This window comes from Diachasmimorpha longicaudata, unplaced genomic scaffold (genome assembly GCF_034640455.1).
Source record: "Diachasmimorpha longicaudata isolate KC_UGA_2023 unplaced genomic scaffold, iyDiaLong2 ctg00000068.1, whole genome shotgun sequence".
In the NCBI taxonomy this organism is placed as follows: Eukaryota; Metazoa; Arthropoda; class Insecta; order Hymenoptera; family Braconidae; genus Diachasmimorpha; species Diachasmimorpha longicaudata.
This window is the reverse complement of record NW_026973899.1, coordinates 934,791-961,733: the sequence shown is the minus strand read 5'-3', so window position 1 is coordinate 961,733 and position 26,943 is coordinate 934,791.

Genomic DNA, 26,943 nt, shown 5'->3' with positions numbered 1-26,943 from the left:
TCTGATATGAACGAAGTTATCTCGAGAACCGTTGATCGCACCTGGAAAATTCCGATGCCATCGGCTTCAGCTCGTCGAAATACACCTAGTAAAGAAGTTTGAAGCAGCTGTGAACTGTTGCGGGTGAGTTATATGCAAGTTTAGCTATTACTATGAAAAATTTTCTGATATGAACGAAGGTATCTCGAGAACCGTTGATCGCACCTGGAAAATTCCGGTGCCATCGGCTTCAGCTCGTCGAAATACACCTAGTAAAGAAGTTCGAAGCAGCTGTGAACTGTTGCGGGTGAGTTATATCCAAGTTTAGCAATTACTATGAAAAATTTTCTGATATGAACGAAGTTATCTCGAGAACCGTTGGACGCACATCTAAAATTTCTGTTCCATCCGCTTCAGCTCGTCGAAATACCCTCCGAAGGCAATTTTCAAACGGCTGCATTCAGTTGTCGGGGAAATAATTGCAGTCTTATCCGTTTTAGTGAAAATCGTGCGTTTCAGCAGCTGAAAAACACTTTTTTGAAGAAAAATTTTTTGAAATCTTGCATTTTGACGCTTTACGACACCGTAGATGGCGGCATGGCATCATTTCGTAGTACCGCACGCATTTTTTATACCGATCTGACGCCGTTTTTTGATTCACATCTTTCGCCCTATCGTCGACGTTCTCTGAAGAACCGTTGATCGCACCTGAAAAATTCCTGTTGCATCGGCTTCAGTAGGACGAAATACACCTAGTACGATGTTTAACAACGGCTGTGAACTGTTGCGGGTGAGTTACAGCCAACTTTATCTTTTACTATGAAAAATTTTCTGATATGAACGAAGTTATCTCGAGAACCGTTGATCGCACCTGGAAAATTCCGGTGCCATCGGCTTCAGCTCGTCGAAATACACCTAGTAAAGAAGTTTGAAGCAGCTGTGAACTGTTGCGGGTGAGTTATATCGAAGTTTAGCAATTACTATGAAAAATTTTCTGATATGAACGAAGTTATCTCGAGAACCGTTGATCGCACCTGGAAAATTCCGATGCCATCGGCTTCAGCTCGTCGGAATACACCTAGTAAAGAAGTTTGAAGCAGCTGTGAACTGTTGCGGGTGAGTTATATGCAAGTTTAGCTATTACTATGAAAAATTTTCTGATATGAACGAAGTTATCTCGAGAACCGTTGATCGCACCTGGAAAATTCCGGTGCCATCGGCTTCAGCTCGTCGAAATACACCTAGTAAAGAAGTTCGAAGCAGCTGTGAACTGTTGCGGGTGAGTTATATCCAAGTTTAGCAATTACTATGAAAAATTTTCTGATATGAACGAAGTTATCTCGAGAACCGTTGGACGCACATCTAAAATTTCTGTTCCATCCGCTTCAGCTCGTCGAAATACCCTCCGAAGGCAATTTTCAAACGGCTGCATTCAGTTGTCGGGGAAATAATTGCAGTCTTATCCGTTTTAGTGAAAATCGTGCGTTTCAGCAGCTGAAAAACACTTTTTTGAAGAAAAATTTTTTGAAATCTTGCATTTTGACGCTTTACGACACCGTAGATGGCTGCATGGCATCATTTTGTAGTACCGCACGCATTTTTTATACCGATCTGACGCCGTTTTTTGATTCACATCTTTCGCCCTATGGTCGACGTTCTCTGAAGAACCGTTGATCGCACCTGAAAAATTCCTGTTGCATCGGCTTCAGTAAGACGAAATACACCTAGTACGATGTTTAACAACGGCTGTGAACTGTTGCGGGTGAGTTACAGCCAACTTTATCTTTTACTATGAAAAATTTTCTGATATGAACAAAGTTATCTCGAGAACCGTTGATCGCACCTGGAAAATTCCGATGCCATCGGCTTCAGCTCGTCGAAATACACCTAGTAAAGAAGTTTGAAGCAGCTGTGAACTGTTGCGGGTGAGTTATATCGAAGTTTAGCAATTACTATGAAAAATTTTCTGATATGTACGAGGTTATCTCGAGAACCGTTGATCGCACCTGGAAAATTCCGATGCCATCGGCTTCAGCTCGTCGAAATACACCTAGTAAAGAAGTTTGAAGCAGCTGTGAACTGTTGCGGGTGAGTTATATCGAAGTTTAGCAATTACTATGAAAAATTTTCTGATATGAACGAAGTTATCTCGAGAACCGTTGATCGCACCTGGAAAATTCCGATGCCATCGGCTTCAGCTCGTCGAAATACACCTAGTAAAGAAGTTTGAAGCAGCTGTGAACTGTTGCGGGTGAGTTATATCCAAGTTTAGCAATTACTATGAAAAATTTTCTGATATGAACGAAGTTATCTCGAGAACCGTTGGACGCACATCTAAAATTTCTGTTCCATCCGCTTCAGCTCGTCGAAATACCCTCCGAAGGCAATTTTCAAACGGCTGCATTCAGTTGTCGGGGAAATAATTGCAGTCTTATCCGTTTTAGTGAAAATCGTGCGTTTCAGCAGCTGAAAAACACTTTTTTGAAGAAAAATTTTTTGAAATCTTGCATTTTGACGCTTTACGACACCGTAGATGGCGGCATGGCATCATTTCGTAGTACCGCACGCATTTTTTATACCGATCTGACGCCGTTTTTTGATTCACATCTTTCGCCCTATGGTCGACGTTCTCTGAAGAACCGTTGATCGCACCTGACAAATTCCTGTTGCATCGGCTTCAGTAGGACGAAATACACCTAGTACGATGTTTAACAACGGCTGTGAACTGTTGCGGGTGAGTTACAGCCAACTTTATCTTTTACTATGAAAAATTTTCTGATATGAACGAAGTTATCTCGAGAACCGTTGATCGCACCTGGAAAATTCCGGTGCCATCGGCTTCAGCTCGTCGAAATACACCTAGTAAAGAAGTTTGAAGCAGCTGTGAACTGTTGCGGGTGAGTTATATCGAAGTTTAGCAATTACTATGAAAAATTTTCTGATATGAACGAAGTTATCTCGAGAACCGTTGATCGCACCTGGAAAATTCCGATGCCATCGGCTTCAGCTCGTCGGAATACACCTAGTAAAGAAGTTTGAAGCAGCTGTGAACTGTTGCGGGTGAGTTATATGCAAGTTTAGCTATTACTATGAAAAATTTTCTGATATGAACGAAGTTATCTCGAGAACCGTTGATCGCACCTGGAAAATTCCGGTGCCATCGGCTTCAGCTCGTCGAAATACACCTAGTAAAGAAGTTCGAAGCAGCTGTGAACTGTTGCGGGTGAGTTATATCCAAGTTTAGCAATTACTATGAAAAATTTTCTGATATGAACGAAGTTATCTCGAGAACCGTTGGACGCACATCTAAAATTTCTGTTCCATCCGCTTCAGCTCGTCGAAATACCCTCCGAAGGCAATTTTCAAACGGCTGCATTCAGTTGTCGGGGAAATAATTGCAGTCTTATCCGTTTTAGTGAAAATCGTGCGTTTCAGCAGCTGAAAAACACTTTTTTGAAGAAAAATTTTTTGAAATCTTGCATTTTGACGCTTTACGACACCGTAGATGGCTGCATGGCATCATTTTGTAGTACCGCACGCATTTTTTATACCGATCTGACGCCGTTTTTTGATTCACATCTTTCGCCCTATGGTCGACGTTCTCTGAAGAACCGTTGATCGCACCTGAAAAATTCCTGTTGCATCGGCTTCAGTAAGACGAAATACACCTAGTACGATGTTTAACAACGGCTGTGAACTGTTGCGGGTGAGTTACAGCCAACTTTATCTTTTACTATGAAAAATTTTCTGATATGAACAAAGTTATCTCGAGAACCGTTGATCGCACCTGGAAAATTCCGATGCCATCGGCTTCAGCTCGTCGAAATACACCTAGTAAAGAAGTTTGAAGCAGCTGTGAACTGTTGCGGGTGAGTTATATCGAAGTTTAGCAATTACTATGAAAAATTTTCTGATATGAACGAAGTTATCTCGAGAACCGTTGATCGCACCTGGAAAATTCCGATGCCATCGGCTTCAGCTCGTCGAAATACACCTAGTAAAGAAGTTTGAAGCAGCTGTGAACTGTTGCGGGTGAGTTATATGCAAGTTTAGCTATTACTATGAAAAATTTTCTGATATGAACGAAGGTATCTCGAGAACCGTTGATCGCACCTGGAAAATTCCGGTGCCATCGGCTTCAGCTCGTCGAAATACACCTAGTAAAGAAGTTCGAAGCAGCTGTGAACTGTTGCGGGTGAGTTATATCCAAGTTTAGCAATTACTATGAAAAATTTTCTGATATGAACGAAGTTATCTCGAGAACCGTTGGACGCACATCTAAAATTTCTGTTCCATCCGCTTCAGCTCGTCGAAATACCCTCCGAAGGCAATTTTCAAACGGCTGCATTCAGTTGTCGGGGAAATAATTGCAGTCTTATCCGTTTTAGTGAAAATCGTGCGTTTCAGCAGCTGAAAAACACTTTTTTGAAGAAAAATTTTTTGAAATCTTGCATTTTGACGCTTTACGACACCGTAGATGGCGGCATGGCATCATTTCGTAGTACCGCACGCATTTTTTATACCGATCTGACGCCGTTTTTTGATTCACATCTTTCGCCCTATGGTCGACGTTCTCTGAAGAACCGTTGATCGCACCTGAAAAATTCCTGTTGCATCGGCTTCAGTAGGACGAAATACACCTAGTACGATGTTTAACAACGGCTGTGAACTGTTGCGGGTGAGTTACAGCCAACTTTATCTTTTACTATGAAAAATTTTCTGATATGAACGAAGTTATCTCGAGAACCGTTGATCGCACCTGGAAAATTCCGATGCCATCGGCTTCAGCTCGTCGAAATACACCTAGTAAAGAAGTTTGAAGCAGCTGTGAACTGTTGCGGGTGAGTTATATGCAAGTTTAGCTATTACTATGAAAAATTTTCTGATATGAACGAAGGTATCTCGAGAACCGTTGATCGCACCTGGAAAATTCCGGTGCCATCGGCTTCAGCTCGTCGAAATACACCTAGTAAAGAAGTTCGAAGCAGCTGTGAACTGTTGCGGGTGAGTTATATCCAAGTTTAGCAATTACTATGAAAAATTTTCTGATATGAACGAAGTTATCTCGAGAACCGTTGGACGCACATCTAAAATTTCTGTGCCATCCGCTTCAGCTCGTCGAAATACCCTCCGAAGGCAATTTTCAAACGGCTGCATTCAGTTGTCGGGGAAATAATTGCAGTCTTATCCGTTTTAGTGAAAATCGTGCGTTTCAGCAGCTGAAAAACACTTTTTTGAAGAAAAATTTTTTGAAATCTTGCATTTTGACGCTTTACGACACCGTAGATGGCGGCATGGCATCATTTCGTAGTACCGCACGCATTTTTTATACCGATCTGACGCCGTTTTTTGATTCACATCTTTCGCCCTATGGTCGACGTTCTCTGAAGAACCGTTGATCGCACCTGAAAAATTCCTGTTGCATCGGCTTCAGTAGGACGAAATACACCTAGTACGATGTTTAACAACGGCTGTGAACTGTTGCGGGTGAGTTACAGCCAACTTTATCTTTTACTATGAAAAATTTTCTGATATGAACGAAGTTATCTCGAGAACCGTTGATCGCACCTGGAAAATTCCGGTGCCATCGGCTTCAGCTCGTCGAAATACACCTAGTAAAGAAGTTTGAAGCAGCTGTGAACTGTTGCGGGTGAGTTATATCGAAGTTTAGCAATTACTATGAAAAATTTTCTGATATGAACGAAGTTATCTCGAGAACCGTTGATCGCACCTGGAAAATTCCGATGCCATCGGCTTCAGCTCGTCGGAATACACCTAGTAAAGAAGTTTGAAGCAGCTGTGAACTGTTGCGGGTGAGTTATATGCAAGTTTAGCTATTACTATGAAAAATTTTCTGATATGAACGAAGTTATCTCGAGAACCGTTGATCGCACCTGGAAAATTCCGGTGCCATCGGCTTCAGCTCGTCGAAATACACCTAGTAAAGAAGTTCGAAGCAGCTGTGAACTGTTGCGGGTGTGTTATATCCAAGTTTAGCAATTACTATGAAAAATTTTCTGATATGAACGAAGTTATCTCGAGAACCGTTGGACGCACATCTAAAATTTCTGTTCCATCCGCTTCAGCTCGTCGAAATACCCTCCGAAGGCAATTTTCAAACGGCTGCATTCAGTTGTCGGGGAAATAATTGCAGTCTTATCCGTTTTAGTGAAAATCGTGCGTTTCAGCAGCTGAAAAACACTTTTTTGAAGAAAAATTTTTTGAAATCTTGCATTTTGACGCTTTACGACACCGTAGATGGCTGCATGGCATCATTTTGTAGTACCGCACGCATTTTTTATACCGATCTGACGCCGTTTTTTGATTCACATCTTTCGCCCTATGGTCGACGTTCTCTGAAGAACCGTTGATCGCACCTGAAAAATTCCTGTTGCATCGGCTTCAGTAAGACGAAATACACCTAGTACGATGTTTAACAACGGCTGTGAACTGTTGCGGGTGAGTTACAGCCAACTTTATCTTTTACTATGAAAAATTTTCTGATATGAACAAAGTTATCTCGAGAACCGTTGATCGCACCTGGAAAATTCCGATGCCATCGGCTTCAGCTCGTCGAAATACACCTAGTAAAGAAGTTTGAAGCAGCTGTGAACTGTTGCGGGTGAGTTATATCGAAGTTTAGCAATTACTATGAAAAATTTTCTGATATGAACGAAGTTATCTCGAGAACCGTTGATCGCACCTGGAAAATTCCGATGCCATCGGCTTCAGCTCGTCGAAATACACCTAGTAAAGAAGTTTGAAGCAGCTGTGAACTGTTGCGGGTGAGTTATATGCAAGTTTAGCTATTACTATGAAAAATTTTCTGATATGAACGAAGGTATCTCGAGAACCGTTGATCGCACCTGGAAAATTCCGGTGCCATCGGCTTCAGCTCGTCGAAATACACCTAGTAAAGAAGTTCGAAGCAGCTGTGAACTGTTGCGGGTGAGTTATATCCAAGTTTAGCAATTACTATGAAAAATTTTCTGATATGAACGAAGTTATCTCGAGAACCGTTGGACGCACATCTAAAATTTCTGTTCCATCCGCTTCAGCTCGTCGAAATACCCTCCGAAGGCAATTTTCAAACGGCTGCATTCAGTTGTCGGGGAAATAATTGCAGTCTTATCCGTTTTAGTGAAAATCGTGCGTTTCAGCAGCTGAAAAACACTTTTTTGAAGAAAAATTTTTTGAAATCTTGCATTTTGACGCTTTACGACACCGTAGATGGCTGCATGGCATCATTTTGTAGTACCGCACGCATTTTTTATACCGATCTGACGCCGTTTTTTGATTCACATCTTTCGCCCTATGGTCGACGTTCTCTGAAGAACCGTTGATCGCACCTGAAAAATTCCTGTTGCATCGGCTTCAGTAAGACGAAATACACCTAGTACGATGTTTAACAACGGCTGTGAACTGTTGCGGGTGAGTTACAGCCAACTTTATCTTTTACTATGAAAAATTTTCTGATATGAACAAAGTTATCTCGAGAACCGTTGATCGCACCTGGAAAATTCCGATGCCATCGGCTTCAGCTCGTCGAAATACACCTAGTAAAGAAGTTTGAAGCAGCTGTGAACCGGTGCGGGTGAGTTATATCCAAGTTTAGCAATTACTATGAAAAATTTTCTGATATGAACGAAGTTATCTCGAGAACCGTTGATCGCACCTGGAAAATTCCGATGCCATCGGCTTCAGCTCGTCGAAATACGCCTAGTAAAGAAGTTTGAAGCAGCTGTGAACTGTTGCGGGTGAGTTATATGCAAGTTTAGCTATTACTATGAAAAATTTTCTGATATGAACGAAGGTATCTCGAGAACCGTTGATCGCACCTGGAAAATTCCGGTGCCATCGGCTTCAGCTCGTCGAAATACACCTAGTAAAGAAGTTCGAAGCAGCTGTGAACTGTTGCGGGTGAGTTATATCCAAGTTTAGCAATTACTATGAAAAATTTTCTGATATGAACGAAGTTATCTCGAGAACCGTTGGACGCACATCTAAAATTTCTGTTCCATCCGCTTCAGCTCGTCGAAATACCCTCCGAAGGCAATTTTCAAACGGCTGCATTCAGTTGTCGGGGAAATAATTGCAGTCTTATCCGTTTTAGTGAAAATCGTGCGTTTCAGCAGCTGAAAAACACTTTTTTGAAGAAAAATTTTTTGAAATCTTGCATTTTGACGCTTTACGACACCGTAGATGGCGGCATGGCATCATTTCGTAGTACCGCACGCATTTTTTATACCGATCTGACGCCGTTTTTTGATTCACATCTTTCGCCCTATGGTCGACGTTCTCTGAAGAACCGTTGATCGCACCTGAAAAATTCCTGTTGCATCGGCTTCAGTAGGACGAAATACACCTAGTACGATGTTTAACAACGGCTGTGAACTGTTGCGGGTGAGTTACAGCCAACTTTATCTTTTACTATGAAAAATTTTCTGATATGAACGAAGTTATCTCGAGAACCGTTGATCGCACCTGGAAAATTCCGGTGCCATCGGCTTCAGCTCGTCGAAATACACCTAGTAAAGAAGTTTGAAGCAGCTGTGAACTGTTGCGGGTGAGTTATATCGAAGTTTAGCAATTACTATGAAAAATTTTCTGATATGAACGAAGTTATCTCGAGAACCGTTGATCGCACCTGGAAAATTCCGATGCCATCGGCTTCAGCTCGTCGGAATACACCTAGTAAAGAAGTTTGAAGCAGCTGTGAACTGTTGCGGGTGAGTTATATGCAAGTTTAGCTATTACTATGAAAAATTTTCTGATATGAACGAAGTTATCTCGAGAACCGTTGATCGCACCTGGAAAATTCCGGTGCCATCGGCTTCAGCTCGTCGAAATACACCTAGTAAAGAAGTTCGAAGCAGCTGTGAACTGTTGCGGGTGAGTTATATCCAAGTTTAGCAATTACTATGAAAAATTTTCTGATATGAACGAAGTTATCTCGAGAACCGTTGGACGCACATCTAAAATTTCTGTTCCATCCGCTTCAGCTCGTCGAAATACCCTCCGAAGGCAATTTTCAAACGGCTGCATTCAGTTGTCGGGGAAATAATTGCAGTCTTATCCGTTTTAGTGAAAATCGTGCGTTTCAGCAGCTGAAAAACACTTTTTTGAAGAAAAATTTTTTGAAATCTTGCATTTTGACGCTTTACGACACCGTAGATGGCTGCATGGCATCATTTTGTAGTACCGCACGCATTTTTTATACCGATCTGACGCCGTTTTTTGATTCACATCTTTCGCCCTATGGTCGACGTTCTCTGAAGAACCGTTGATCGCACCTGAAAAATTCCTGTTGCATCGGCTTCAGTAAGACGAAATACACCTAGTACGATGTTTAACAACGGCTGTGAACTGTTGCGGGTGAGTTACAGCCAACTTTATCTTTTACTATGAAAAATTTTCTGATATGAACAAAGTTATCTCGAGAACCGTTGATCGCACCTGGAAAATTCCGATGCCATCGGCTTCAGCTCGTCGAAATACACCTAGTAAAGAAGTTTGAAGCAGCTGTGAACTGTTGCGGGTGAGTTATATCGAAGTTTAGCAATTACTATGAAAAATTTTCTGATATGTACGAGGTTATCTCGAGAACCGTTGATCGCACCTGGAAAATTCCGATGCCATCGGCTTCAGCTCGTCGAAATACACCTAGTAAAGAAGTTTGAAGCAGCTGTGAACTGTTGCGGGTGAGTTATATGCAAGTTTAGCTATTACTATGAAAAATTTTCTGATATGAACGAAGGTATCTCGAGAACCGTTGATCGCACCTGGAAAATTCCGGTGCCATCGGCTTCAGCTCGTCGAAATACACCTAGTAAAGAAGTTCGAAGCAGCTGTGAACTGTTGCGGGTGAGTTATATCCAAGTTTAGCAATTACTATGAAAAATTTTCTGATATGAACGAAGTTATCTCGAGAACCGTTGGACGCACATCTAAAATTTCTGTTCCATCCGCTTCAGCTCGTCGAAATACCCTCCGAAGGCAATTTTCAAACGGCTGCATTCAGTTGTCGGGGAAATAATTGCAGTCTTATCCGTTTTAGTGAAAATCGTGCGTTTCAGCAGCTGAAAAACACTTTTTTGAAGAAAAATTTTTTGAAATCTTGCATTTTGACGCTTTACGACACCGTAGATGGCGGCATGGCATCATTTCGTAGTACCGCACGCATTTTTTATACCGATCTGACGCCGTTTTTTGATTCACATCTTTCGCCCTATGGTCGACGTTCTCTGAAGAACCGTTGATCGCACCTGAAAAATTCCTGTTGCATCGGCTTCAGTAGGACGAAATACACCTAGTACGATGTTTAACAACGGCTGTGAACTGTTGCGGGTGAGTTACAGCCAACTTTATCTTTTACTATGAAAAATTTTCTGATATGAACGAAGTTATCTCGAGAACCGTTGATCGCACCTGGAAAATTCCGGTGCCATCGGCTTCAGCTCGTCGAAATACACCTAGTAAAGAAGTTTGAAGCAGCTGTGAACTGTTGCGGGTGAGTTATATCGAAGTTTAGCAATTACTATGAAAAATTTTCTGATATGAACGAAGTTATCTCGAGAACCGTTGATCGCACCTGGAAAATTCCGATGCCATCGGCTTCAGCTCGTCGGAATACACCTAGTAAAGAAGTTTGAAGCAGCTGTGAACTGTTGCGGGTGAGTTATATGCAAGTTTAGCTATTACTATGAAAAATTTTCTGATATGAACGAAGTTATCTCGAGAACCGTTGATCGCACCTGGAAAATTCCGGTGCCATCGGCTTCAGCTCGTCGAAATACACCTAGTAAAGAAGTTCGAAGCAGCTGTGAACTGTTGCGGGTGAGTTATATCCAAGTTTAGCAATTACTATGAAAAATTTTCTGATATGAACGAAGTTATCTCGAGAACCGTTGGACGCACATCTAAAATTTCTGTTCCATCCGCTTCAGCTCGTCGAAATACCCTCCGAAGGCAATTTTCAAACGGCTGCATTCAGTTGTCGGGGAAATAATTGCAGTCTTATCCGTTTTAGTGAAAATCGTGCGTTTCAGCAGCTGAAAAACACTTTTTTGAAGAAAAATTTTTTGAAATCTTGCATTTTGACGCTTTACGACACCGTAGATGGCTGCATGGCATCATTTTGTAGTACCGCACGCATTTTTTATACCGATCTGACGCCGTTTTTTGATTCACATCTTTCGCCCTATGGTCGACGTTCTCTGAAGAACCGTTGATCGCACCTGAAAAATTCCTGTTGCATCGGCTTCAGTAAGACGAAATACACCTAGTACGATGTTTAACAACGGCTGTGAACTGTTGCGGGTGAGTTACAGCCAACTTTATCTTTTACTATGAAAAATTTTCTGATATGAACAAAGTTATCTCGAGAACCGTTGATCGCACCTGGAAAATTCCGATGCCATCGGCTTCAGCTCGTCGAAATACACCTAGTAAAGAAGTTTGAAGCAGCTGTGAACTGTTGCGGGTGAGTTATATCGAAGTTTAGCAATTACTATGAAAAATTTTCTGATATGTACGAGGTTATCTCGAGAACCGTTGATCGCACCTGGAAAATTCCGATGCCATCGGCTTCAGCTCGTCGAAATACACCTAGTAAAGAAGTTTGAAGCAGCTGTGAACTGTTGCGGGTGAGTTATATCGAAGTTTAGCAATTACTATGAAAAATTTTCTGATATGAACGAAGTTATCTCGAGAACCGTTGATCGCACCTGGAAAATTCCGATGCCATCGGCTTCAGCTCGTCGAAATACACCTAGTAAAGAAGTTTGAAGCAGCTGTGAACTGTTGCGGGTGAGTTATATGCAAGTTTAGCTATTACTATGAAAAATTTTCTGATATGAACGAAGGTATCTCGAGAACCGTTGATCGCACCTGGAAAATTCCGGTGCCATCGGCTTCAGCTCGTCGAAATACACCTAGTAAAGAAGTTCGAAGCAGCTGTGAACTGTTGCGGGTGAGTTATATCCAAGTTTAGCAATTACTATGAAAAATTTTCTGATATGAACGAAGTTATCTCGAGAACCGTTGGACGCACATCTAAAATTTCTGTTCCATCCGCTTCAGCTCGTCGAAATACCCTCCGAAGGCAATTTTCAAACGGCTGCATTCAGTTGTCGGGGAAATAATTGCAGTCTTATCCGTTTTAGTGAAAATCGTGCGTTTCAGCAGCTGAAAAACACTTTTTTGAAGAAAAATTTTTTGAAATCTTGCATTTTGACGCTTTACGACACCGTAGATGGCGGCATGGCATCATTTCGTAGTACCGCACGCATTTTTTATACCGATCTGACGCCGTTTTTTGATTCACATCTTTCGCCCTATGGTCGACGTTCTCTGAAGAACCGTTGATCGCACCTGAAAAATTCCTGTTGCATCGGCTTCAGTAGGACGAAATACACCTAGTACGATGTTTAACAACGGCTGTGAACTGTTGCGGGTGAGTTACAGCCAACTTTATCTTTTACTATGAAAAATTTTCTGATATGAACGAAGTTATCTCGAGAACCGTTGATCGCACCTGGAAAATTCCGGTGCCATCGGCTTCAGCTCGTCGGAATACACCTAGTAAAGAAGTTTGAAGCAGCTGTGAACTGTTGCGGGTGAGTTATATGCAAGTTTAGCTATTACTATGAAAAATTTTCTGATATGAACGAAGTTATCTCGAGAACCGTTGATCGCACCTGGAAAATTCCGGTGCCATCGGCTTCAGCTCGTCGAAATACACCTAGTAAAGAAGTTCGAAGCAGCTGTGAACTGTTGCGGGTGAGTTATATCCAAGTTTAGCAATTACTATGAAAAATTTTCTGATATGAACGAAGTTATCTCGAGAACCGTTGGACGCACATCTAAAATTTCTGTTCCATCCGCTTCAGCTCGTCGAAATACCCTCCGAAGGCAATTTTCAAACGGCTGCATTCAGTTGTCGGGGAAATAATTGCAGTCTTATCCGTTTTAGTGAAAATCGTGCGTTTCAGCAGCTGAAAAACACTTTTTTGAAGAAAAATTTTTTGAAATCTTGCATTTTGACGCTTTACGACACCGTAGATGGCTGCATGGCATCATTTTGTAGTACCGCACGCATTTTTTATACCGATCTGACGCCGTTTTTTGATTCACATCTTTCGCCCTATGGTCGACGTTCTCTGAAGAACCGTTGATCGCACCTGAAAAATTCCTGTTGCATCGGCTTCAGTAAGACGAAATACACCTAGTACGATGTTTAACAACGGCTGTGAACTGTTGCGGGTGAGTTACAGCCAACTTTATCTTTTACTATGAAAAATTTTCTGATATGAACAAAGTTATCAAGAGAACCGTTGATCGCACCTGGAAAATTCCGATGCCATCGGCTTCAGCTCGTCGAAATACACCTAGTAAAGAAGTTTGAAGCAGCTGTGAACTGTTGCGGGTGAGTTATATCGAAGTTTAGCAATTACTATGAAAAATTTTCTGATATGTACGAGGTTATCTCGAGAACCGTTGATCGCACCTGGAAAATTCCGATGCCATCGGCTTCAGCTCGTCGAAATACACCTAGTAAAGAAGTTTGAAGCAGCTGTGAACTGTTGCGGGTGAGTTATATCGAAGTTTAGCAATTACTATGAAAAATTTTCTGATATGAACGAAGTTATCTCGAGAACCGTTGATCGCACCTGGAAAATTCCGATGCCATCGGCTTCAGCTCGTCGAAATACACCTAGTAAAGAAGTTTGAAGCAGCTGTGAACTGTTGCGGGTGAGTTATATGCAAGTTTAGCTATTACTATGAAAAATTTTCTGATATGAACGAAGGTATCTCGAGAACCGTTGATCGCACCTGGAAAATTCCGGTGCCATCGGCTTCAGCTCGTCGAAATACACCTAGTAAAGAAGTTCGAAGCAGCTGTGAACTGTTGCGGGTGAGTTATATCCAAGTTTAGCAATTACTATGAAAAATTTTCTGATATGAACGAAGTTATCTCGAGAACCGTTGGACGCACATCTAAAATTTCTGTTCCATCCGCTTCAGCTCGTCGAAATACCCTCCGAAGGCAATTTTCAAACGGCTGCATTCAGTTGTCGGGGAAATAATTGCAGTCTTATCCGTTTTAGTGAAAATCGTGCGTTTCAGCAGCTGAAAAACACTTTTTTGAAGAAAAATTTTTTGAAATCTTGCATTTTGACGCTTTACGACACCGTAGATGGCGGCATGGCATCATTTCGTAGTACCGCACGCATTTTTTATACCGATCTGACGCCGTTTTTTGATTCACATCTTTCGCCCTATGGTCGACGTTCTCTGAAGAACCGTTGATCGCACCTGAAAAATTCCTGTTGCATCGGCTTCAGTAGGACGAAATACACCTAGTACGATGTTTAACAACGGCTGTGAACTGTTGCGGGTGAGTTACAGCCAACTTTATCTTTTACTATGAAAAATTTTCTGATATGAACGAAGTTATCTCGAGAACCGTTGATCGCACCTGGAAAATTCCGATGCCATCGGCTTCAGCTCGTCGGAATACACCTAGTAAAGAAGTTTGAAGCAGCTGTGAACTGTTGCGGGTGAGTTATATGCAAGTTTAGCTATTACTATGAAAAATTTTCTGATATGAACGAAGTTATCTCGAGAACCGTTGATCGCACCTGGAAAATTCCGGTGCCATCGGCTTCAGCTCGTCGAAATACACCTAGTAAAGAAGTTCGAAGCAGCTGTGAACTGTTGCGGGTGAGTTATATCCAAGTTTAGCAATTACTATGAAAAATTTTCTGATATGAACGAAGTTATCTCGAGAACCGTTGGACGCACATCTAAAATTTCTGTTCCATCCGCTTCAGCTCGTCGAAATACCCTCCGAAGGCAATTTTCAAACGGCTGCATTCAGTTGTCGGGGAAATAATTGCAGTCTTATCCGTTTTAGTGAAAATCGTGCGTTTCAGCAGCTGAAAAACACTTTTTTGAAGAAAAATTTTTTGAAATCTTGCATTTTGACGCTTTACGACACCGTAGATGGCTGCATGGCATCATTTTGTAGTACCGCACGCATTTTTTATACCGATCTGACGCCGTTTTTTGATTCACATCTTTCGCCCTATGGTCGACGTTCTCTGAAGAACCGTTGATCGCACCTGAAAAATTCCTGTTGCATCGGCTTCAGTAAGACGAAATACACCTAGTACGATGTTTAACAACGGCTGTGAACTGTTGCGGGTGAGTTACAGCCAACTTTATCTTTTACTATGAAAAATTTTCTGATATGAACAAAGTTATCTCGAGAACCGTTGATCGCACCTGGAAAATTCCGATGCCATCGGCTTCAGCTCGTCGAAATACACCTAGTAAAGAAGTTTGAAGCAGCTGTGAACCGGTGCGGGTGAGTTATATCCAAGTTTAGCAATTACTATGAAAAATTTTCTGATATGAACGAAGTTATCTCGAGAACCGTTGATCGCACCTGGAAAATTCCGATGCCATCGGCTTCAGCTCGTCGAAATACGCCTAGTAAAGAAGTTTGAAGCAGCTGTGAACTGTTGCGGGTGAGTTATATGCAAGTTTAGCTATTACTATGAAAAATTTTCTGATATGAACGAAGGTATCTCGAGAACCGTTGATCGCACCTGGAAAATTCCGGTGCCATCGGCTTCAGCTCGTCGAAATACACCTAGTAAAGAAGTTCGAAGCAGCTGTGAACTGTTGCGGGTGAGTTATATCCAAGTTTAGCAATTACTATGAAAAATTTTCTGATATGAACGAAGTTATCTCGAGAACCGTTGGACGCACATCTAAAATTTCTGTTCCATCCGCTTCAGCTCGTCGAAATACCCTCCGAAGGCAATTTTCAAACGGCTGCATTCAGTTGTCGGGGAAATAATTGCAGTCTTATCCGTTTTAGTGAAAATCGTGCGTTTCAGCAGCTGAAAAACACTTTTTTGAAGAAAAATTTTTTGAAATCTTGCATTTTGACGCTTTACGACACCGTAGATGGCGGCATGGCATCATTTCGTAGTACCGCACGCATTTTTTATACCGATCTGACGCCGTTTTTTGATTCACATCTTTCGCCCTATGGTCGACGTTCTCTGAAGAACCGTTGATCGCACCTGAAAAATTCCTGTTGCATCGGCTTCAGTAGGACGAAATACACCTAGTACGATGTTTAACAACGGCTGTGAACTGTTGCGGGTGAGTTACAGCCAACTTTATCTTTTACTATGAAAAATTTTCTGATATGAACGAAGTTATCTCGAGAACCGTTGATCGCACCTGGAAAATTCCGGTGCCATCGGCTTCAGCTCGTCGAAATACACCTAGTAAAGAAGTTTGAAGCAGCTGTGAACCGGTGCGGGTGAGTTATATCCAAGTTTAGCAATTACTATGAAAAATTTTCTGATATGAACGAAGTTATCTCGAGAACCGTTGATCGCACCTGGAAAATTCCGATGCCATCGGCTTCAGCTCGTCGAAATACGCCTAGTAAAGAAGTTTGAAGCAGCTGTGAACTGTTGCGGGTGAGTTATATGCAAGTTTAGCTATTACTATGAAAAATTTTCTGATATGAACGAAGGTATCTCGAGAACCGTTGATCGCACCTGGAAAATTCCGGTGCCATCGGCTTCAGCTCGTCGAAATACACCTAGTAAAGAAGTTCGAAGCAGCTGTGAACTGTTGCGGGTGAGTTATATCCAAGTTTAGCAATTACTATGAAAAATTTTCTGATATGAACGAAGTTATCTCGAGAACCGTTGGACGCACATCTAAAATTTCTGTTCCATCCGCTTCAGCTCGTCGAAATACCCTCCGAAGGCAATTTTCAAACGGCTGCATTCAGTTGTCGGGGAAATAATTGCAGTCTTATCCGTTTTAGTGAAAATCGTGCGTTTCAGCAGCTGAAAAACACTTTTTTGAAGAAAAATTTTTTGAAATCTTGCATTTTGACGCTTTACGACACCGTAGATGGCGGCATGGCATCATTTCGTAGTACCGCACGCATTTTTTATACCGATCTGACGCCGTTTTTTGATTCACATCTTTCGCCCTATGGTCGACGTTCTCTGAAGAACCGTTGATCGCACCTGAAAAATTCCTGTTGCATCGGCTTCAGTAGGACGAAATACACCTAGTACGATGTTTAACAACGGCTGTGAACTGTTGCGGGTGAGTTACAGCCAACTTTATCTTTTACTATGAAAAATTTTCTGATATGAACGAAGTTATCTCGAGAACCGTTGATCGCACCTGGAAAATTCCGGTGCCATCGGCTTCAGCTCGTCGAAATACACCTAGTAAAGAAGTTTGAAGCAGCTGTGAACTGTTGCGGGTGAGTTATATCGAAGTTTAGCAATTACTATGAAAAATTTTCTGATATGAACGAAGTTATCTCGAGAACCGTTGATCGCACCTGGAAAATTCCGATGCCATCGGCTTCAGCTCGTCGGAATACACCTAGTAAAGAAGTTTGAAGCAGCTGTGAACTGTTGCGGGTGAGTTATATGCAAGTTTAGCTATTACTATGAAAAATTTTCTGATATGAACGAAGTTATCTCGAGAACCGTTGATCGCACCTGGAAAATTCCGGTGCCATCGGCTTCAGCTCGTCGAAATACACCTAGTAAAGAAGTTCGAAGCAGCTGTGAACTGTTGCGGGTGAGTTATATCCAAGTTTAGCAATTACTATGAAAAATTTTCTGATATGAACGAAGTTATCTCGAGAACCGTTGGACGCACATCTAAAATTTCTGTTCCATCCGCTTCAGCTCGTCGAAATACCCTCCGAAGGCAATTTTCAAACGGCTGCATTCAGTTGTCGGGGAAATAATTGCAGTCTTATCCGTTTTAGTGAAAATCGTGCGTTTCAGCAGCTGAAAAACACTTTTTTGAAGAAAAATTTTTTGAAATCTTGCATTTTGACGCTTTACGACACCGTAGATGGCTGCATGGCATCATTTTGTAGTACCGCACGCATTTTTTATACCGATCTGACGCCGTTTTTTGATTCACATCTTTCGCCCTATGGTCGACGTTCTCTGAAGAACCGTTGATCGCACCTGAAAAATTCCTGTTGCATCGGCTTCAGTAAGACGAAATACACCTAGTACGATGTTTAACAACGGCTGTGAACTGTTGCGGGTGAGTTACAGCCAACTTTATCTTTTACTATGAAAAATTTTCTGATATGAACAAAGTTATCTCGAGAACCGTTGATCGCACCTGGAAAATTCCGATGCCATCGGCTTCAGCTCGTCGAAATACACCTAGTAAAGAAGTTTGAAGCAGCTGTGAACCGGTGCGGGTGAGTTATATCCAAGTTTAGCAATTACTATGAAAAATTTTCTGATATGAACGAAGTTATCTCGAGAACCGTTGATCGCACCTGGAAAATTCCGATGCCATCGGCTTCAGCTCGTCGAAATACGCCTAGTAACGAAGTTTGAAGCAGCTGTGAACTGTTGCGGGTGAGTTATATGCAAGTTTAGCTATTACTATGAAAAATTTTCTGATATGAACGAAGGTATCTCGAGAACCGTTGATCGCACCTGGAAAATTCCGGTGCCATCGGCTTCAGCTCGTCGAAATACACCTAGTAAAGAAGTTCGAAGCAGCTGTGAACTGTTGCGGGTGAGTTATATCCAAGTTTAGCAATTACTATGAAAAATTTTCTGATATGAACGAAGTTATCTCGAGAACCGTTGGACGCACATCTAAAATTTCTGTTCCATCCGCTTCAGCTCGTCGAAATACCCTCCGAAGGCAATTTTCAAACGGCTGCATTCAGTTGTCGGGGAAATAATTGCAGTCTTATCCGTTTTAGTGAAAATCGTGCGTTTCAGCAGCTGAAAAACACTTTTTTGAAGAAAAATTTTTTGAAATCTTGCATTTTGACGCTTTACGACACCGTAGATGGCGGCATGGCATCATTTCGTAGTACCGCACGCATTTTTTATACCGATCTGACGCCGTTTTTTGATTCACATCTTTCGCCCTATGGTCGACGTTCTCTGAAGAACCGTTGATCGCACCTGAAAAATTCCTGTTGCATCGGCTTCAGTAGGACGAAATACACCTAGTACGATGTTTAACAACGGCTGTGAACTGTTGCGGGTGAGTTACGGCCAACTTTATCTTTTACTATGAAAAATTTTCTGATATGAACGAAGTTATCTCGAGAACCGTTGATCGCACCTGGAAAATTCCGATGCCATCGGCTTCAGCTCGTCGGAATACACCTAGTAAAGAAGTTTGAAGCAGCTGTGAACTGTTGCGGGTGAGTTATATGCAAGTTTAGCTATTACTATGAAAAATTTTCTGATATGAACGAAGTTATCTCGAGAACCGTTGATCGCACCTGGAAAATTCCGGTGCCATCGGCTTCAGCTCGTCGAAATACACCTAGTAAAGAAGTTCGAAGCAGCTGTGAACTGTTGCGGGTGAGTTATATCCAAGTTTAGCAATTACTATGAAAAATTTTCTGATATGAACGAAGTTATCTCGAGAACCGTTGATCGCACCTGGAAAATTCCGATGCCATCGGCTTCAGCTCGTCGAAATACACCTAGTAAAGAAGTTTGAAGCAGCTGTGAACTGTTGCGGGTGAGTTATATGCAAGTTTAGCTATTACTATGAAAAATTTTCTGATATGAACGAAGGTATCTCGAGAACCGTTGATCGCACCTGGAAAATTCCGGTGCCATCGGCTTCAGCTCGTCGAAATACACCTAGTAAAGAAGTTCGAAGCAGCTGTGAACTGTTGCGGGTGAGTTATATCCAAGTTTAGCAATTACTATGAAAAATTTTCTGATATGAACGAAGTTATCTCGAGAACCGTTGATCGCACCTGGAAAATTCCGATGCCATCGGCTTCAGCTCGTCGAAATACGCCTAGTAAAGAAGTTTGAAGCAGCTGTGAACTGTTGCGGGTGAGTTATATGCAAGTTTAGCTATTACTATGAAAAATTTTCTGATATGAACGAAGGTATCTCGAGAACCGTTGATCGCACCTGGAAAATTCCGGTGCCATCGGCTTCAGCTCGTCGAAATACACCTAGTAAAGAAGTTCGAAGCAGCTGTGAACTGTTGCGGGTGAGTTATATCCAAGTTTAGCAATTACTATGAAAAATTTTCTGATATGAACGAAGTTATCTCGAGAACCGTTGGACGCACATCTAAAATTTCTGTTCCATCCGCTTCAGCTCGTCGAAATACCCTCCGAAGGCAATTTTCAAACGGCTGCATTCAGTTGTCGGGGAAATAATTGCAGTCTTATCCGTTTTAGTGAAAATCGTGCGTTTCAGCAGCTGAAAAACACTTTTTTGAAGAAAAATTTTTTGAAATCTTGCATTTTGACGCTTTACGACACCGTAGATGGCGGCATGGCATCATTTCGTAGTACCGCACGCATTTTTTATACCGATCTGACGCCGTTTTTTGATTCACATCTTTCGCCCTATGGTCGACGTTCTCTGAAGAACCGTTGATCGCACCTGAAAAATTCCTGTTGCATCGGCTTCAGTAGGACGAAATACACCTAGTACGATGTTTAACAACGGCTGTGAACTGTTGCGGGTGAGTTACAGCCAACTTTATCTTTTACTATGAAAAATTTTCTGATATGAACGAAGTTATCTCGAGAACCGTTGATCGCACCTGGAAAATTCCGGTGCCATCGGCTTCAGCTCGTCGAAATACACCTAGTAAAGAAGTTTGAAGCAGCTGTGAACTGTTGCGGGTGAGTTATATCGAAGTTTAGCAATTACTATGAAAAATTTTCTGATATGAACGAAGTTATCTCGAGAACCGTTGATCGCACCTGGAAAATTCCGATGCCATCGGCTTCAGCTCGTCGGAATACACCTAGTAAAGAAGTTTGAAGCAGCTGTGAACTGTTGCGGGTGAGTTATATGCAAGTTTAGCTATTACTATGAAAAATTTTCTGATATGAACGAAGTTATCTCGAGAACCGTTGATCGCACCTGGAAAATTCCGGTGCCATCGGCTTCAGCTCGTCGAAATACACCTAGTAAAGAAGTTCGAAGCAGCTGTGAACTGTTGCGGGTGAGTTATATCCAAGTTTAGCAATTACTATGAAAAATTTTCTGATATGAACGAAGTTATCTCGAGAACCGTTGGACGCACATCTAAAATTTCTGTTCCATCCGCTTCAGCTCGTCGAAATACCCTCCGAAGGCAATTTTCAAACGGCTGCATTCAGTTGTCGGGGAAATAATTGCAGTCTTATCCGTTTTAGTGAAAATCGTGCGTTTCAGCAGCTGAAAAACACTTTTTTGAAGAAAAATTTTTTGAAATCTTGCATTTTGACGCTTTACGACACCGTAGATGGCTGCATGGCATCATTTTGTAGTACCGCACGCATTTTTTATACCGATCTGACGCCGTTTTTTGATTCACATCTTTCGCCCTATGGTCGACGTTCTCTGAAGAACCGTTGATCGCACCTGAAAAATTCCTGTTGCATCGGCTTCAGTAAGACGAAATACACCTAGTACGATGTTTAACAACGGCTGTGAACTGTTGCGGGTGAGTTACAGCCAACTTTATCTTTTACTATGAAAAATTTTCTGATATGAACAAAGTTATCTCGAGAACCGTTGATCGCACCTGGAAAATTCCGATGCCATCGGCTTCAGCTCGTCGAAATACACCTAGTAAAGAAGTTTGAAGCAGCTGTGAACTGTTGCGGGTGAGTTATATCGAAGTTTAGCAATTACTATGAAAAATTTTCTGATATGTACGAGGTTATCTCGAGAACCGTTGATCGCACCTGGAAAATTCCGATGCCATCGGCTTCAGCTCGTCGAAATACACCTAGTAAAGAAGTTTGAAGCAGCTGTGAACTGTTGCGGGTGAGTTATATCGAAGTTTAGCAATTACTATGAAAAATTTTCTGATATGAACGAAGTTATCTCGAGAACCGTTGATCGCACCTGGAAAATTCCGATGCCATCGGCTTCAGCTCGTCGAAATACACCTAGTAAAGAAGTTTGAAGCAGCTGTGAACTGTTGCGGGTGAGTTATATGCAAGTTTAGCTATTACTATGAAAAATTTTCTGATATGAACGAAGGTATCTCGAGAACCGTTGATCGCACCTGGAAAATTCCGGTGCCATCGGCTTCAGCTCGTCGAAATACACCTAGTAAAGAAGTTCGAAGCAGCTGTGAACTGTTGCGGGTGAGTTATATCCAAGTTTAGCAATTACTATGAAAAATTTTCTGATATGAACGAAGTTATCTCGAGAACCGTTGGACGCACATCTAAAATTTCTGTTCCATCCGCTTCAGCTCGTCGAAATACCCTCCGAAGGCAATTTTCAAACGGCTGCATTCAGTTGTCGGGGAAATAATTGCAGTCTTATCCGTTTTAGTGAAAATCGTGCGTTTCAGCAGCTGAAAAACACTTTTTTGAAGAAAAATTTTTTGAAATCTTGCATTTTGACGCTTTACGACACCGTAGATGGCGGCATGGCATCATTTCGTAGTACCGCACGCATTTTTTATACCGATCTGACGCCGTTTTTTGATTCACATCTTTCGCCCTATGGTCGACGTTCTCTGAAGAACCGTTCATCGCACCTGAAAAATTCCTGTTGCATCGGCTTCAGTAGGACGAAATACACCTAGTACGATGTTTAACAACGGCTGTGAACTGTTGCGGGTGAGTTACAGCCAACTTTATCTTTTACTATGAAAAATTTTCTGATATGAACGAAGTTATCTCGAGAACCGTTGATCGCACTCGGAAAATTCCGGTGCCATCGGCTTCAGCTCGTCGAAATACACCTAGTAAAGAAGTTTGAAGCAGCTGTGAACCGGTGCGGGTGAGTTATATCCAAGTTTAGCAATTACTATGAAAAATTTTCTGATATGAACGAAGTTATCTCGAGAACCGTTGATCGCACCTGGAAAATTCCGATGCCATCGGCTTCAGCTCGTCGAAATACACCTAGTAAAGAAGTTTGAAGCAGCTGTGAACTGTTGCGGGTGAGTTATATCGAAATTTAGCAATTACTATGAAAAATTTTCTGATATGAACGAAGTTATCTCGAGAACCGTTGATCGCACCTGGAAAATTCCGGTGCCATCGGCTTCAGCTCGTCGAAATACCCCTAGTAAAGAAGTTCGAAGCAGCTGTGAACTGTTGCGGGTGAGTTATATCCAAGTTTATCAATTACTATGAAAAATTTTCTGATATGAACGAAGTTATCTCGAGAACCGTTGGTCGCACACCTAAAATTTCTGTTCCATCCGCTTCAGCTCGTCGAAATACCCCCCGAAGGCAATTTTCAAACGCCTGCATTCAGTTGTCGGGGAAATAATTGCAGTCTTATCCGTTTTAGTGAAAATCGTGCGTTTCAGCAGCTGAAAAACACTTTTTTGAAGAAAAATTTTTTGAAATCTTGCATTTTGACGCTTTACGACACCGTAGATGGCTGCATGGCATCATTTTGTAGTACCGCACGCATTTTTTATACCGATCTGACGCCGTTTTTTGATTCACATCTTTCGCCCTATGGTCGACGTTCTCTGAAGAACCGTTGATCGCACCTGAAAAATTCCTGTTGCATCGGCTTCAGTAAGACGAAATACACCTAGTACGATGTTTAACAACGGCTGTGAACTGTTGCGGGTGAGTTACAGCCAACTTTATCTTTTACTATGAAAAATTTTCTGATATGAACAAAGTTATCTCGAGAACCGTTGATCGCACCTGGAAAATTCCGGTGCCATCGGCTTCAGCTCGTCGAAATACACCTAGTAAAGAAGTTTGAAGCAGCTGTGAACCGGTGCGGGTGAGTTATATCCAAGTTTAGCAATTACTATGAAAAATTTTCTGATATGAACGAAGTTATCTCGAGAACCGTCGATCGCACCTGGAAAATTCCGATGCCATCGGCTTCAGCTCGTCGAAATACACCTAGTAAAGAAGTTTGAAGCAGCTGTGAACTGTTGCGGGTGAGTTATATCGAAGTTTAGCAATTACTATGAAAAATTTTCTGATATGAACGAAGTTATCTCGAGAACCGTTGATCGCACCTGGAAAATTCCGATGCCATCGGCTTCAGCTCGTCGAAATACACCTAGTAAAGAAGTTTGAAGCAGCTGTGAACTGTTGCGGGTGAGTTATATGCAAGTTTAGCAATTACTATGAAAAATTTTCTGATATGAACGAAGTTATCTCGAGAACCGTTGGTCGCACATCTAAAATTTCTGTTCCATCCGCTTCAGCTCGTCGAAATACCCCCCGAAGGCAATTTTCAAACGGCTGCATTCAGTTGTCGGGGAAATAATTGCAGTCTTATCCGTTTTAGTGAAAATCGTGCGTTTCAGCAGCTGAAAAACACTTTTTTGAAGAAAAATTTTTTGAAATCTTGCATTTTGACGCTTTACGACACCGTAGATGGCTGCATGGCATCATTTTGTAGTACCGCACGCATTTTTTATACCGATCTGACGCCGTTTTTTGATTCACATCTTTCGCCCTATGGTCGACGTTCTCTGAAGAACCGTTGATCGAACCTGAAAAATTCCTGTTGCATCGGCTTCAGTAGGACGAAATACACCTAGTACGATGTTTAACAACGGCTGTGAACTGTTGCGGGTGAGTTACAGCCAAATTTATCTTTTACTATGAAAAATTTTCTGATATGAACGAAGTTATCTCGAGAACCGTTGATCGCACCTGGAAAATTCCGGTGCCATCGGCTTCAGCTCGTCGAAATACACCTAGTAAAGAAGTTTGAAGCAGCTGTGAACTGTTGCGGGTGAGTTATATGCAAGTTTAGCTATTACTATGAAAAATTTTCTGATATGAACGAAGTTATCTCGAGAACCGTTGATCGCACCTGGAAAATTCCGGTGCCATCGGCTTCAGCTCGTCGAAATACACCTAGTAAAGAAGTTCGAAGCAGCTGTGAACTGTTGCGGGTGAGTTATATCCAAGTTTAGCAATTACTATGAAAAATTTTCTGATATGAACGAAGTTATCTCGAGAACCGTTGATCGCACATCTAAAATTTTTTTCCATCCGCTTCAGCTCGTCGAAATACCCCCGGAAGGCAATTTTCAAACGGCTGCATTCGGTTGTCGGGCAAATAATTGCAGTCTTATCCGTTTTAGTGAAAATCATGCGTTTCAGCAGCTGAAAAACACTTTTTTTGAGAAAAATTTTTTGAAATCTTGCATTTTGACGCTGTACGACACCGTCGATGGCTGCATGGCATCATTTTGTAGTACCGCACGCATTTTTTATACCGATCTGACGCTGTTTTTTGATTCACATCTTTCGCCCTATGGTCGACGTTCTCTGAAGAACCGTTGATCGCACCTGAAAAATTCCTGTTTCAACGGCCTCAGTAGGACGAAATACACCTAGTAAGATGTTTAGCAACGGCTGTGAACTGTTGCGGGTGAGTTACAGCCAACTTTATCTTTTATTATGGAAAATTTTCTGATATGAACGAAGTTATCTCGAGAACCGTTGATCGCACATCTAAAATTTTTGTTCCATCCGCTTCAGCTCGTCGAAATACCACCGGAAGGCAATTTTCAAACGGCTGCATTCAGTTGTCGGGGAAATAATTGCAGTCTTATCCGTTTTAGTGAAAATCGTGCGTTTCAGCAGCTGAAAAACACTTTTTTAAGAAAAATTTTTTGAAATCTTGCATTTTGACGCTGTACGACACCGTCGATTGCTGCATGGCATCATTTTGTAGTACCGCACGCATTTTTTATACCGATCTGACGCTGTTTTTTGATTCACATCTTTCGCCCTATGGTCGACGTTCTCTGAAGAACCGTTGATCGCACCTGAAAAATTCCTGTTTCATCGGTTTCAGTAGGACGAAATACACCTAGTAAGATGTTTAGCAACGGCTGTGAACTGTTGCGGGCGAGTTACAGCCAACTTTATCTTTTACTATGAAAAATTTTCTGATATGAACGAAGTTATCTCGAGAACCGTTGATCGCACCTAGAAAATTCCGATGCCATCGGCTTCAGCTCGTCGAAATACACCTAGTAAAGAAGTTAGAAGCAGCTGTGAACTGTTGCGGGTGAGTTATATGCAAGTTTAGCTATTACTATGAAAAATTTTCTGATATGAACGAAGTTATCTCGAGAACCGTTGATCGCACATCTAAAATTTTTGTTCCATCCGCTTCAGCTCGTCGAAATACCCCCGGAAGGCAATTTTCAAACGGCTGCATTCGGTTGTCGGGGAAATAATTGCAGTCTTATCCGTTTTAGTGAAAATCATGCGTTTCAGCAGCTGAAAAACACTTTTTTTGAGAAAAATTTTTTGAAATCTTGCATTTTGACGCTGTACGACACCGTCGATGGCTGCATGGCATCATTTTGTAGTACCGCACGCATTTTTTATACCGATCTGACGCTGTTTTTTGATTCACATCTTTCGCCCTATGGTCGACGTTCTCTGAAGAACCGTTGATCGCACCTGAAAAATTCCTGTTTCAACGGCCTCAGTAGGACGAAATACACCTAGTAAGATGTTTAGCAACGGCTGTGAACTGTTGCGGGTGAGTTACAGCCAACTTTATCTTTTATTATGGAAAATTTTCTGATATGAACGAAGTTATCTCGAGAACAGTTGATCGCACATCTAAAATTTTTGTTCCATCCGCTTCAGCTCGTCGAAATACCACCGGAAGGCAATTTTCAAACGGCTGCATTCAGTTGTCGGGGAAATAATTGCAGTCTTATCCGTTTTAGTGAAAATCGTGCGTTTCAGCAGCTGAAAAACACTTTTTTAAGAAAAATTTTTTGAAATCTTGCATTTTGACGCTGTACGACACCGTCGATTGCTGCATGGCATCATTTTGTAGTACCGCACGCATTTTTTATACCGATCTGACGCTGTTTTTTGATTCACATCTTTCGCCCTATGGTCGACGTTCTCTGAAGAACCGTTGATCGCACCTGAAAAATTCCTGTTTCATC